Genomic DNA, 12,151 nt, shown 5'->3' with positions numbered 1-12,151 from the left:
ATACTGAAGATGTTAGCTGTGGGCCAGTCCCTGTGTGGTGTGACTAACACAAGCTGTTCATGCTCTCTTCTGTTCTTCTCCAGTATTAATACTAACTGGTTAGCGGGGAGGACTATACTCATCTACCAAGGCCAGCTATGAGTTGAGCCATGTCATCTTATCAGATTTGCTCCAGCTGTCATTTTCCTCTTTCCTCTCCTACTATGTGACTCACTTTGTTGAGGTGGTGTTACATGAGCAGTGTCACTAATTAACACATTGTGATCCAAACACTCAGCTCAAGGTCTGCTACTTACCCAAATCCCAGCATAACCAGCAGTTATAACAAGCTGTACTCATTCACATCATTAATATCTTCTCCTTTGCCTAGCTCAAACTGCATTTATTAAATTATTTAAAATTCCAAATTTAACAAAACATTTAAAAAACAATGAGCAATACCTATACCATGACAAAGGGTTCTTCAGCTTTAACTCTTAAAACTCTAAACTAAAACACTGTTGGAGAAACCAAGAGAGGTGTACAGGTCCTGGTAATAAGACCACATTCCAAATTAGCAAGGATTGTGGTGCATACCTGGATAATCAGGTGTAGCCAGGAAGTGAGAAATCCTCCTGCTACAGGAAATGATGCTATGTAGTGCTATCTCAGCATACTTCAGCTTGCTTTTTATGGCTGCTTTCTATAAGAGCAAAATTCTTCCTGTTCCAGGTGCTCATTTGCACTGTGCACGGAGCAATGAAATCAGTCAAATTCTAATGAAACATTACAGTATCAGAATTTTTCCAGCCACCTTGACTGTAGGTTCTTGAAACTGGGACGCAGGTGATGAGTTTTAACAGCAACGTCTTTTCTTTCATGAGTTTATCAGGCTTGTAGTGTTAACAAAAGATATCAATGCATTTTAAATAAATAAAACTGCCTCCAATTAATCAGGTTTTATTCATTTGGTGGTTGTACTGTTGCTGTAATTATAATAATTTTCTAGTTGTTCATGGGGTCTCACAAGAAAAACAAGGTTGGTGTGACCTATATTTCCAATTCATTTAGAGCAGACAGTTTTTTCTTCTTTGTCTGTACAGTACTTAACCCAATAGGACCATGGTAATACCAATAACTGAGCAAACAAAAAAATATTAGTTTTTTTAAAAATTAAACAAGCTTCGAAGCTTGTTGTATATCATCAAAAACACAGAAGGGAACAAAACAAATTTGTTTTCCTTAAAATACTGTGCAGTCTCCTGAGTCTCTGCAGTTTGTGCAGTTTAGTTTTCAGCAGGTGTGTCTACATGTTCACTTTAATGCTTGGTAGCCTATTTTACTGTGCATTAAAGTGTCATGTGAAAAACCATGTTAATATGCTAATGCACAGTAAAAATAGGGTACTGCACATTAAGTGTCACTAAAAAAGCATGCACTTTCGCTACTGTACATTAGGGCAGTCTAATGCACATTTATTTAGTACCTCACATTAGAGGTACTAAATGTAATGTGCAGTAGCAAAAGTGCATTAATGAACGTGTAGATGTACCCAGCAAGGCTATTCATGCACTTAAATGTAAGCTTATGCATAACAATGCTGCAGAATTGAGGCATAACATTTTAATAGATTGCAGCACATCTTATCTGATCTGTAGGGTCCTCATGGATTTGTACAAGCAACAGATAAGTTGTTATAGACTATTTTGAGATCAAATATACATCAGTTCCCTATGCTGTAGCCATTAGTTAACTATTTTGTGCCCAGCATGGACCACTTGACCTTTCTTAAGTCAGTGGTGTTCCTACTTGAAGTTAGTTTCCTTTCTAAGATGTTTTCCCTCATCACATTTGTGTCCAATTCTCCACTATGTTACACCACTAACAATTTTAGTGGCTTTTTAAGATCTGAGCATGAACAAGGAGAATCTAGTTAGTGTTTACTGGCCCATTTATGTCATTTAAGGGATGTTTTCTTGTAAGAGAAGGCAAGTTTTATCCTTACAAGAGATTTTTAGAAAGCTATAATTGCAGGTATGATAGAAACTAGTGGAAGTTACCTCCTGAAGTAAGTAAGAAATACTGAACATTAACATCTATATTAGAAATGACACGAACATAGTACCCCTTCACACCTAGGAGTCATGATGAGTAGGTTAGATGCTTCACTGGATCAGTGACAAATAATATTGACCTTTCGTTTGCATCATACAAGGATGCCCTTGGAGCCAATGCTTTCAGCAGTATCACTGAAACATCACCCCCTATTGAACAACATCTAATATCAGAACAGGCCAGATTTAAACCAGGCAAGCCCTACAGTTGTCAAATGCTAAACATCACTCAACATATAAAAGACGGTTTCAAGAAAGGGATGATAACAGGTGCTGTGTTTCAAGACCTATAAGCAGTGTACAACACCAAACCACCAAAACCTGTTTGCCAAAGTCTATGATACGATGCACGATTAGTGCCTAGTGCAAATCATCTCATCTCTTACAGAACAGACATTTTTAAGCAGAACTGTGCAAGAAATGGAGCCCCTGGAGATGACAACAAAACAGCCTCCCACAGAGCTGCATGCTAACGCCCATCCTTTTTAACGTATATGCTAATGACCAACTCATAGAGAGAATAAGAGACGCTTCACATATGCTGATGATCCATTCATCACATCATAAGGGAAAGACTTCACCACTGTTGAAAACAGACTAACGTGTCACGGAGCAACCTCTCAGATTACTAGAGTGAGAACCAGCTTTGTGCCAACCCAAGCAAGGTGCAGGTCACAGCTTTTCACTTAGGCCATAGACTAGCCAAGCAGAAATTAAACATCACCTGCCATGGAATCCCACTGACATAAGTACCCAAACCCTGTCTACTTGGGGTTTATATTGGACTGAACACTTACCTTCAAGGCATATGTAGAGAAGAAATAAAGGGAAAGTCAGTGCCTGCAACTACATACTTTGAAAGTCGGTCATCTCAAAGTAGGGAGTGAACCCAGCTACATTATGAACTACTGCTATTGCCTTGTGTTACTCCACTGCAGAGTATGCGTGCCCAGTATGGGAAAAATCAGTTTATGCCAAGAAACTATATCCAGTTGTAAACAACAGCTGTGGTGAAATAACAAGATGTCTAAAGCCAACATTACAGGATAGCCTGTACTTACTGGCTGGCATCGTACCACCTGATACCATAAGAAAGGTAGTGAGCCAAAAAAAAAAGATCACAGCAGATGGAAGACCTCAGGCATCCATTCTACAGTCACACAGACATAACTAAACAACTTAGAGTGCAAAAGTTTTGTGAGCAGTGTTGCACCACTGGATGAAATGGCTGATGTTATGGAAGGAAAAATTAGGAAGGAAAGATTACATGCAATCAGATGCTCTGAAATGGACCTGGAACCCCAGGACCTTCCCAGAGGGGCTAATCTAGACTGGCCAACATGGTGATGCCTGAATCACCTGGGCACACAAACTAGAAGATCATAAACAAACATGATCAAATGGGACTATGCTAATGAATATATGCAAGTGTAGCAAAGTGCAGACTGTGGAGCAACTGCTCATTTGCCAGTTCCTTGGCGAGATGTACAGAAAGGAGGACCTGGCTGCAGCAAGAGAAAGAGCCATCGCTTGTGCACAATCCTAGAAAAACATCTAGTTTATGACAAGGACACAAGAAGAAGACGACAACTGAAACCTGGTGTCTTCTGCCAATTTAGCATAGGTGTTGATGTCAACTTTCTCATCTTAATCTATCCCTATGTCTAGATTATTCAACCCTTGCCCAATAAAGATAATGGAATTGCATGTGTGCGTGTCTAGCCAACTACTGATAGCCCTAGGAAAAGAGAGGCCACAAAAAAGCAAGTGATACCATGTCACCACCTCTCCCATGCTCTGAGAAGAAAGACTCAACAGCCAAGTCCTATGCCTTATATAAACAAAACTATAATCGCTAATTTTCAAGTAAAATATATTGTGGGGAGTCATCTGACATTCTTGCTGTTTTCCTAAGCCTGTTACAGTCACGGTGCATATGGCTCTTGCCACATGATAAGCACATGATGTCTTCTTTTTCCATGTGTTCTGAATAGGTTTCTCTTTTACTCTATTAGATCTTTTATTAACAGAGATGATCAGAGAAGAAAGCTCAAAGAGACAGGAATGAAAGGCAATAAACAAAATAGGCTTGCGGCATAAAACAAAAATGTATCTATCCAAAATGCAGGAAAGCTCTACCCTTAATCAGTGTGATTGGAAGTAAAATAAGTTACCAGTGAAGAGTAAATTTGTTTGAAGATGCTTCACAAACAAATTCAAAAGAAGCAGGGTTTTCTAGAAGTCTTTACCATTTCAGACCAAAATAGGACCAATCAACTATAGCTTGAAGAATTTGTTAGACTTCTGTCGGTCATCTAAACCTTGGAATTGCTTGGAGACAATGTGGCACGTTGTTTGCAAATGGGAAATAAGAAAGTAATCATGTATATTGAAAACAACGAGAACCTTTGAACTTGCTGCATTTATGACCTTTTACAAACTTCTTATGGGAATACAAATATCCTGTCATTCTGGTTTTGGCTTGATTGGAATTGAAATCCCATGGGGGGAAAAAAGGAAAAAATGCAATAAAACCACTTGAATTGATGTTAAACCACTGACATTTTAAAAAGAACCAAGCTGGCAGTTGCCAGTCTATTGTTATGAGCTACACTGAAGCAGAAACTCCACAGTGAAGGTCAGTGTGCTGGAAGCAGAGATGTGAACGTTTTAGCATTACCCTTTTCTTCTTTTGGTTTGTATCCAATATTCATTTTTGCCCCTCACCTATTTTCTAAAGATTATACTACATTCTGACTGGTTTCTGCAGACTGTCAGTGTTCATTTTCCTGGGGACAAGCATCAAGCACTAAAGTTTTGTATGAAGAATGTCTTTGCTACAGAGCTGCTAGGCTCGCAAGACCCTTTCTCCCATTGGCAGGGGGAGGATATAGGAACAGAGCTGCCCTGAGCATTAATTGGAGTCACTTACAAAACTAACCTTTCTAGCAATGGCAAAAGAGACCCCTGCAGCCATGCAAAAAACTTCAGTCTCTAATGAGAAAAGGCTTGCACTAAAAAAAGCTCTGAAAAAAAGGAAGGACTCCAAGGAACAGGACCTATACCTGCCAAAAGAAACTGTATTTGTGGGAGTGATAAGCACTGGTAGATCTTACAGATCTTACAGTAATGGATAATGCAGTAGGACTCCTACCCCATTACTGGGGAGAGGGAGCCAAGGGTCAGCAGGCTAGCCCTAGCCTCCTGGACAGATTAGAGATAATTACAAAGGCCCCGTGGACAAAATGCTTCTTGTCCCAGGTGCAGACAGGGATTGACAGGATATTTGTATTCCTGGGATGGAAATAGAGGGCGAGGTGACTCAGGGAAAGGCATATAAGCTCAAGGCCTGAGCCAGAGAGGGCAGCCTGGCTATAGGGAGTGTAGGAGGCAGAGTTTCAGGGTGGAGCCAGGCTAAGCTACTCAGACGAAGGACTCCAGGCTGCAGGTGAGCTGAGTGGAAACCCTGTACCACCAAGCATCAAAGGATAAGTGCTTTACACTGGCGTAGAAGTACAACCACAGTGTGCAATTAACCCCAAGAAGGGAGCCTTTTTGTTCTTGGGAGTGGACGGTAATGCTTTTCATTTGCATTTGAACCAACGGACCAGACATAGCTGTAAGAGCCAGACAAGGGGCCACAGGATGCTGCAGGGGCACTCCACAGAGTGTACCAGAGTCTGGGACCTGGTAGGCCATATGGGGAGCAAAAGCCCGACACCTTAGGAGTACTACTGTTTTTCTGGAGGACTGTGGTACTGGACAACAAGGATTGAGGCACAAGCCCAGAGCCCTGCAAGGGCGAAACCAGGGGCCAAGGAGCCCAGAGCCTGGGTTGGGGAAAGGACAGTCACCAAGGGGCCCACAGCCCATAAGGGGTGAAATTGGAGCTGGGGACTAGAAGCCTCAGGTCCAAGTAGTGTGGACCCCGAGCAAAGCAAACCAGCCAGAGTAAAGTGGGCCAAGGCCAGAGGGCCTCAGCCCAGACAAGGACCAACTGGCCCAAACCCCACTTTGCCCTCTAGGGGCTGCTTCCCTGTCAAATAACAACCTCAAGGTGCAGCAGGCAAGATAACAGCATGGGACCCTGAAGGGGCCAGAGAGCAGGTAACAAGGTGGGGGACAGGCAGCAGCCCGTAGGGGTGACTTTGCCGCTCCAACACTGAGCATGCTGCAATACAACTGTATGCCCAAAAACTGAGTTGAGATTTTACATGAAAACAAAATAAGTGGCCTATGTTGTGTGTGTCATAATGGAATCGTTTTGCAGTTTGATCTGTTCTGAAGGTGATCTAGAATTTTTTTCGTGGGCTAACCCCAAACAGCTGTGTTAAACCAAATGGCTTCAGAGCTAGCTCTTAGAAAGTATTTTGGTTATTCAAATAACAGTTATTTAAAAATTATGGGGGCAACGTTCTTAAATGTTATCACCTAAAGGGCACTGGACTCACTTATGAGATTTCGTGCATTTCTATAAAGCATTGTCCAGCAACAACAAAGGCAATTAATTCACATTTCATTATCATGAAGATCAGTATGGTTCCTTAAAGGGCCTGGCTGGCATTAAGCAACACAGCTCCCCTAAACTCAATGAAACACTTCATTTAGCCTTCATTGAGAATTTGGCTGAAGTCTGGGTTTGCTGAACAGGGGTAAGTAGAGGATACTTCACTGAAGATTTGGCTGAGTTTGCAGAACAGGGGTAAGTAGAATAGAAAACAAAACTAAGCCTTTCCATTAAAAGAAATTCTATAGATTTGATTAAATTATCTTCTCCCAACTTTTTTTGCCCCTGCCTGGAAGTAAATCATATCTAGTAATTAAAACATAAAAGTCAGACTCCTGAGTGTTATTCTAGCATTTTTCCTTTAGAAAAAGCTCAATGAATATAACACTATAATAAAGAATATGCTAAGGATTAGTATAATAAAATAATAGAATATAATAAGGATTATTATTCTAATTGTTAATCCAATTATTGTTTTTATCCACTCTTTAGAATTGTGTAACAAAGATACGATTACCTATTAAAATGGTGTGTTCAGGAAAAAACCTTTAAATATTATAGTCCTTTTCTATAAAAGCAGATCATAGCTGTTTACTCAGCTGTAAAATGTTTACAGTAATATATACCTACCACACAAGGGGGCTGTGACATTTAATTAACAGTTACAAAATTGTTCTGTGCATGAAGGGTAGGACATGGTTCTGATCTAGCAAAGTTCCTGGATGCACGCTTCATTTTCTGTGCTTCAGTACTTCCACTGATTTCACTGGGGATTGGCTTGTGTGGCGTTCTCTGTAGGGTCACGGCTTGGGGCATAGCTTATCTTTGTGGCTTTCTTGACTTGCATCAAAAGCTCTCAATCCTGCTTACTGTAGACATGGAGGTAGGTAAGTAATGCTTTCCATGCTCTGGGAACCCTATTTATTAGCTGAGTCAAAAGCAGTAAATGACTAACTCCTTGCCACCAGTTCAGGAGCTTAGTGACATGTATAGAATGTCTGCTACCCAGATCAGCCTATAAAGTTGTGGTTATCTTTAACATTAGATCAACATGGAGAAAAAGGAGATTTGTCCTTATACTAGATTATGAATAATTTGAACTTGTATATATTTGTATTAATGTGTCCCAATTTTAACTGCAAAGATAGCATCACTAGTGTGTTCCATTGTTACACAGAACAATCAGACTAAGTACAACATAAACATGATGGTATAGAAGAAATTAGTTTAATTAAAGAGAAGCCACCAAGATAAAAACTTGCTTTCAAATTGTTTCTGTTAATTATACACACAGATTTATTAAAATTCAGGGAGTTTTTTAAAATCCACCTTGCATTTCATTTGTTTCTATTTATTGTTTATTTCTGTACATCTAAGGAATGAAAAAATCAGTGAATATGGCTTGTTTGTAGTAAATGTAATTTCCTGGTTCTTATCCATCTGCACAAATATGCAGTGTTTTAACTATAAATATTTAAGAATGTTTCATATCTGTATAATAACACACACCTTTTGGTAATATTTGATAACATCTTTTAAAATGTTAAATGTTTTCCACTTTTTCACGGAAGCTCTGGGCAGTGTGGTATCTAAACATACAGACAGGTTTGAAGACTATCTGGATCCACGTGCCACTAGACCTTCTTATGCTAAGTCCAGAGGGTAAGCAAGTGATTCTAAAGTCAAGGCTACCAGCTACTAGCTGCTGCATCTTTCTCATTTCCATAAAGAACTCAAGTACGTGACTAACTCCAGTGTTTTGGATATTTATGTTAATCTCCATTCTAATCTGACCTGACATTGTATTAACATGATGTTTGCTAGTCACTGCTCATTGATAACTGATAAAGGAATTTATAACTGGACAATATTTAATCCAAATTAACCCATTTCAAAGACTTAGATTTATTTTACAAATTTAGCATTAGGTCCAAAAAAAGACCTAGGTGCCTCCATGTTAGGTACTGCAGCACCTAGATTTTAGAGGTCTGACTCGCAAAGGAAATCCAGAACACAAAGTTAGGCATGTCAGGCTCCATACACAACCTGAGAAGAGTTTGATGCCTGAGAAGCACAAGCTAAAACTCAGACAGAGTGGGGAGATGCCCAGACCCAGCCAACAGAAAACATTAAGCATAAGGGTGATCTGCAACACCTGCGCCTTGCTAGAGTATGACCATCCATGTCTGGAAGGCAAAAGAGGTACACACAGGATCCCACAACTTCCTCCTGAGGGTAGGTGCCCACAAATGATCTTTCAAAGGAAGGACGTGCTTGCTTTTCTTAAAACACGGCCAGAGGAAGGTGATGCTGCCACTGCCATCTTTAGTATAACATCCTATTGGTTCGAGACCTTCTCTAGGAATGGAAACCAGGTTTCTAGACCCCATGCTTACGTCAAATGGGGATCATGGGTGACTGGTAGGGGGTGCACATGTTCCCCTGATGGCCGACACTGATGCTCTCAGCAGGGCTAGCGCCCCCCCCGACAGGGCTGCTGCTGTCGGTGGCTTCTGCGGGTGCCCCCCAGACCCAGGAGGCACCAGTCACTCATGCTGGGGATATAGCGCTCAAAGATCTACAGATGAAAAGCAATACACAATTCTTAATGTATTATTGGAGCGTATGATGATTACTAGTTCCTATTTTAAAAAAGACTAGTATGACCTGCTAGTCTGACTTGACAGTGCTGCATGCTGGGCTTAAGCTGCAGATAACTCCATAGAGCCCTGATTCACTCTTGAGGGCCCGGCCATCAGAGAAGTTTTACCAATTTTGCATCTATATTTACATGGCGATTAGCAGAGCTGCCTGAAATGCTCTGAAGGAGCAGCTTACCATCAGAAAATACAGATACAGAAGAAATGAAAGGTTCTGCAGGAATATGTTAATCCACTGAAATTTTTGACAGAAACAAGGCAAGCAGCATTTCCTACTGTCTAACCAGCTGACGGGCAGATAGGTGGGCTGCACAGCTACCTGGGCTCCCAGTCTCCTACAGCAAACTGTCTCTACACCTGCTTGGCTGGCTTGCTAAGAAGTCATCCCAATCCTGGAAACCCTTCTCACGAAAACGTATTTTTTCCAGTGCGAAGGTTGTTGGAGCCCAGTTCCACAAGCTTCTCTCTATGGCACAAATTAACTGAATTTTAAATGAGAATACACTGACTGAAAATAGTGTTATAAACAAGGGACAAATATATTGAATTTGGAAAGGCTGGCAAGGACTGAAAAATCAACTCCAAGCCCGGGGCAAGCACCCCAAGAAAGGGCCTCGACATTGAACAATGAGCTAATAGGGAAAGGTTAATTTATTGCTGTTTTACTGCAGTCATTTTACAATTACTTTTAGTCACTGACTAAAATCTTTAAAAAGCAGTAGTAATATTTAAAGAGTGCCAAGGAGACTGAGTTGCATGAAAAATATTGACATTACCTGCATAATCAATTTTCCCCAGCCAAACAAAAAAAGGATTCAATTAATACAATTTGCAGGACTGTAAATGTACTAAGCTATGAAGTCAGGCTTCTGATTTTCTGGGAAAGATCAGTTAAATTAATGATTTGGTGTCTTGCTCAGCCTCTTGTGAAGTATATGAGGCTTAGTAAAATTAACATTGTGCTTCCGTATCATGACACCAAGCGAGCTCAAGATGATAGTCAAAAACCTTACCTCACTTAATGCCTAATAAACCTCTCACTACCCACCCTGAGAAAAGGTCACAAAAGGGACACATTACCTGTTGCTGAAAAACAGGCACCTTTGCTCTAGCGCACACCTGTAAAGAATAGGAAATGATAATGAATGCTGTGAGGCCTGGAGGCAGCCGGCTCTATATTGGATTTCCACATCAAAAGAATTCCCATGATCACCGTGATTGTCAGCAACATTGCACCAGCAAGGAAGCAACGGTTTCTCATCCAGATATGGTTCAACCCCTATCAGTTGTCAGGACTGTGTTTAAGTGGCCTTTCCCTCTGTTGCCATCAGTGGTGAAAATGGACCAGCTGTATCAATAGATGGAAGATTTCCAAAAAAAGCTTTATATAGCCAAAGCCCATGCCACCACTGTTGTCAGAAGAATTTGTCCCTTCAAAGATCTTGACAGTGCCTGTTCCACCTTTATTAAAAGCAGCAGCCAATTTTATCTATTCCTTTTACGGTCCTTTAATACAGGTGTCAGATTTTTCTGTCCAACTGGAAATGCAGGACAGATCTGGAGAGACGGAATACAATCACCTGCGGTATTTGAGTCAGTCATGGGATAAAACACTGCGCTTAGGAAATAATGCTCTGGCAATTCTGTTAGCCAAAGGAGTCCAGGTCTTCCAGTTCACTCCTCTTCTGAAAAGCAGCACCCTGGCACAACACAGCATGCCAAACCACCATGCTAGGGTACTGGCTAATCACTAAGGTGGAGGACTATCTGCCAAACTCCCAGTGCAGCTTTTTGCATTTCTAGCCTGAAACACCCTCATCTACCTGAGCTCCTGAAATCAGGTAAGATCACAGCAGCTGGGTAGGCAGAGTACGTTGCATTTAAAAGCAACAGGACTAGAGCATGCAAAGATGCATGACAGTTTCTAATGCATAACTAACCATACTTTGTACTATACCCCCTACATAATTTCTCCCAGTGTTTGGCTACCACACTGTCATTAGCAACCCTAACCACCTCAACTTCTTTTTATTTATCCAAGTCAAGGAAGGAAACTATTTTCTCTGGAAAATATTTCAGCAGAAATGTAAGTCTGTTGACAGCATGGGAATGTCTCCTTTAATTCAGTAACAACTGTCTTCTCAAGTCATAAACTCCAGGTCCAAGGTGCTTTTTAGGCAAAGATTTGGTTATTATGAAGTTAACTTTAGCAGGCTTTCTGCCACTTGCTACATCATCTTCATCAATTCATGGAAGTGGGAGCTTTTTGAGTAGGACCAGTGCTGAAAGTCTTCTGAAGCTGCAAACCTGGAATAACATGTAAACTCATTTCCATTATCTCCAAAGATGGCTCATCGTCTCTCATGGACTAAGCCGATTTCAGCTCATTTCAAGAAGCAGGACTGCTTTGCCAACACCACCTCCTTCACATCTCAGCTGGCACCCAATGAGAAAGCCAAGTGAAAAGTTACCTGGAAGTTTTAATGAGACCATTGGTTACTGCAGTAGCACCAGGCTGGATGACCCTGTGCTACTGGGATGGTGAGTTCCCCAAGGTCTTTCAGCGGCAGCCTGCGGTAAACAGTGTGGTGTAAGCCTTATGGCGAGGGAGACAAGGTGTAGACAAAAGAGGGGAGAGGGAGGGGGCAAATGCGAGCTCTGGAGTTGGCAGGGACCTTCCCAGTCACCTCGTCCAACCTCCTGTGGGACCCGTGCGGACCCAGCCTCTTCTGGACAGCCTCCAGGGAAGGAGAAGCCGCAGCCTCTCCAGCAGCTCCTCTTCTTTCCTCCAGGCAGGGCGCCTCCTCCGAGCCCAGCGACTGCGGGGAGGGAGGCAGAGGCGCCCACGCCTCCGGCAACCGCGGGCCGCCCCTCCAGCTCCTCCCGGGCCG

General features: G+C 41.7%; 1 long non-coding RNA gene across 1 annotated transcript; it reads right to left on the bottom strand.

Annotated features, from left to right (window-relative positions):
* Nucleotides 1–10,752: 10,752 nt before the first annotated feature.
* LOC109289565 lies at nucleotides 10,753–12,145 on the bottom strand. The gene is made up of 2 exons (XR_002095409.1): nucleotides 11,732–12,145; nucleotides 10,753–11,567 (listed from the first exon to the last, which is right to left on the bottom strand). It is a non-coding gene; the product is annotated as an uncharacterized LOC109289565 (long non-coding RNA).
* Between the last annotated feature and the right edge of the window lie 6 nt (nucleotides 12,146–12,151).

This window comes from Gavialis gangeticus, unplaced genomic scaffold (assembly GCF_001723915.1).
Source record: "Gavialis gangeticus isolate Ggan-Ray unplaced genomic scaffold, GavGan_comp1, whole genome shotgun sequence".
In the NCBI taxonomy this organism is placed as follows: domain Eukaryota; kingdom Metazoa; phylum Chordata; order Crocodylia; family Gavialidae; genus Gavialis; species Gavialis gangeticus.
This window is presented reverse-complemented; position numbering and strand designations above follow the sequence as displayed.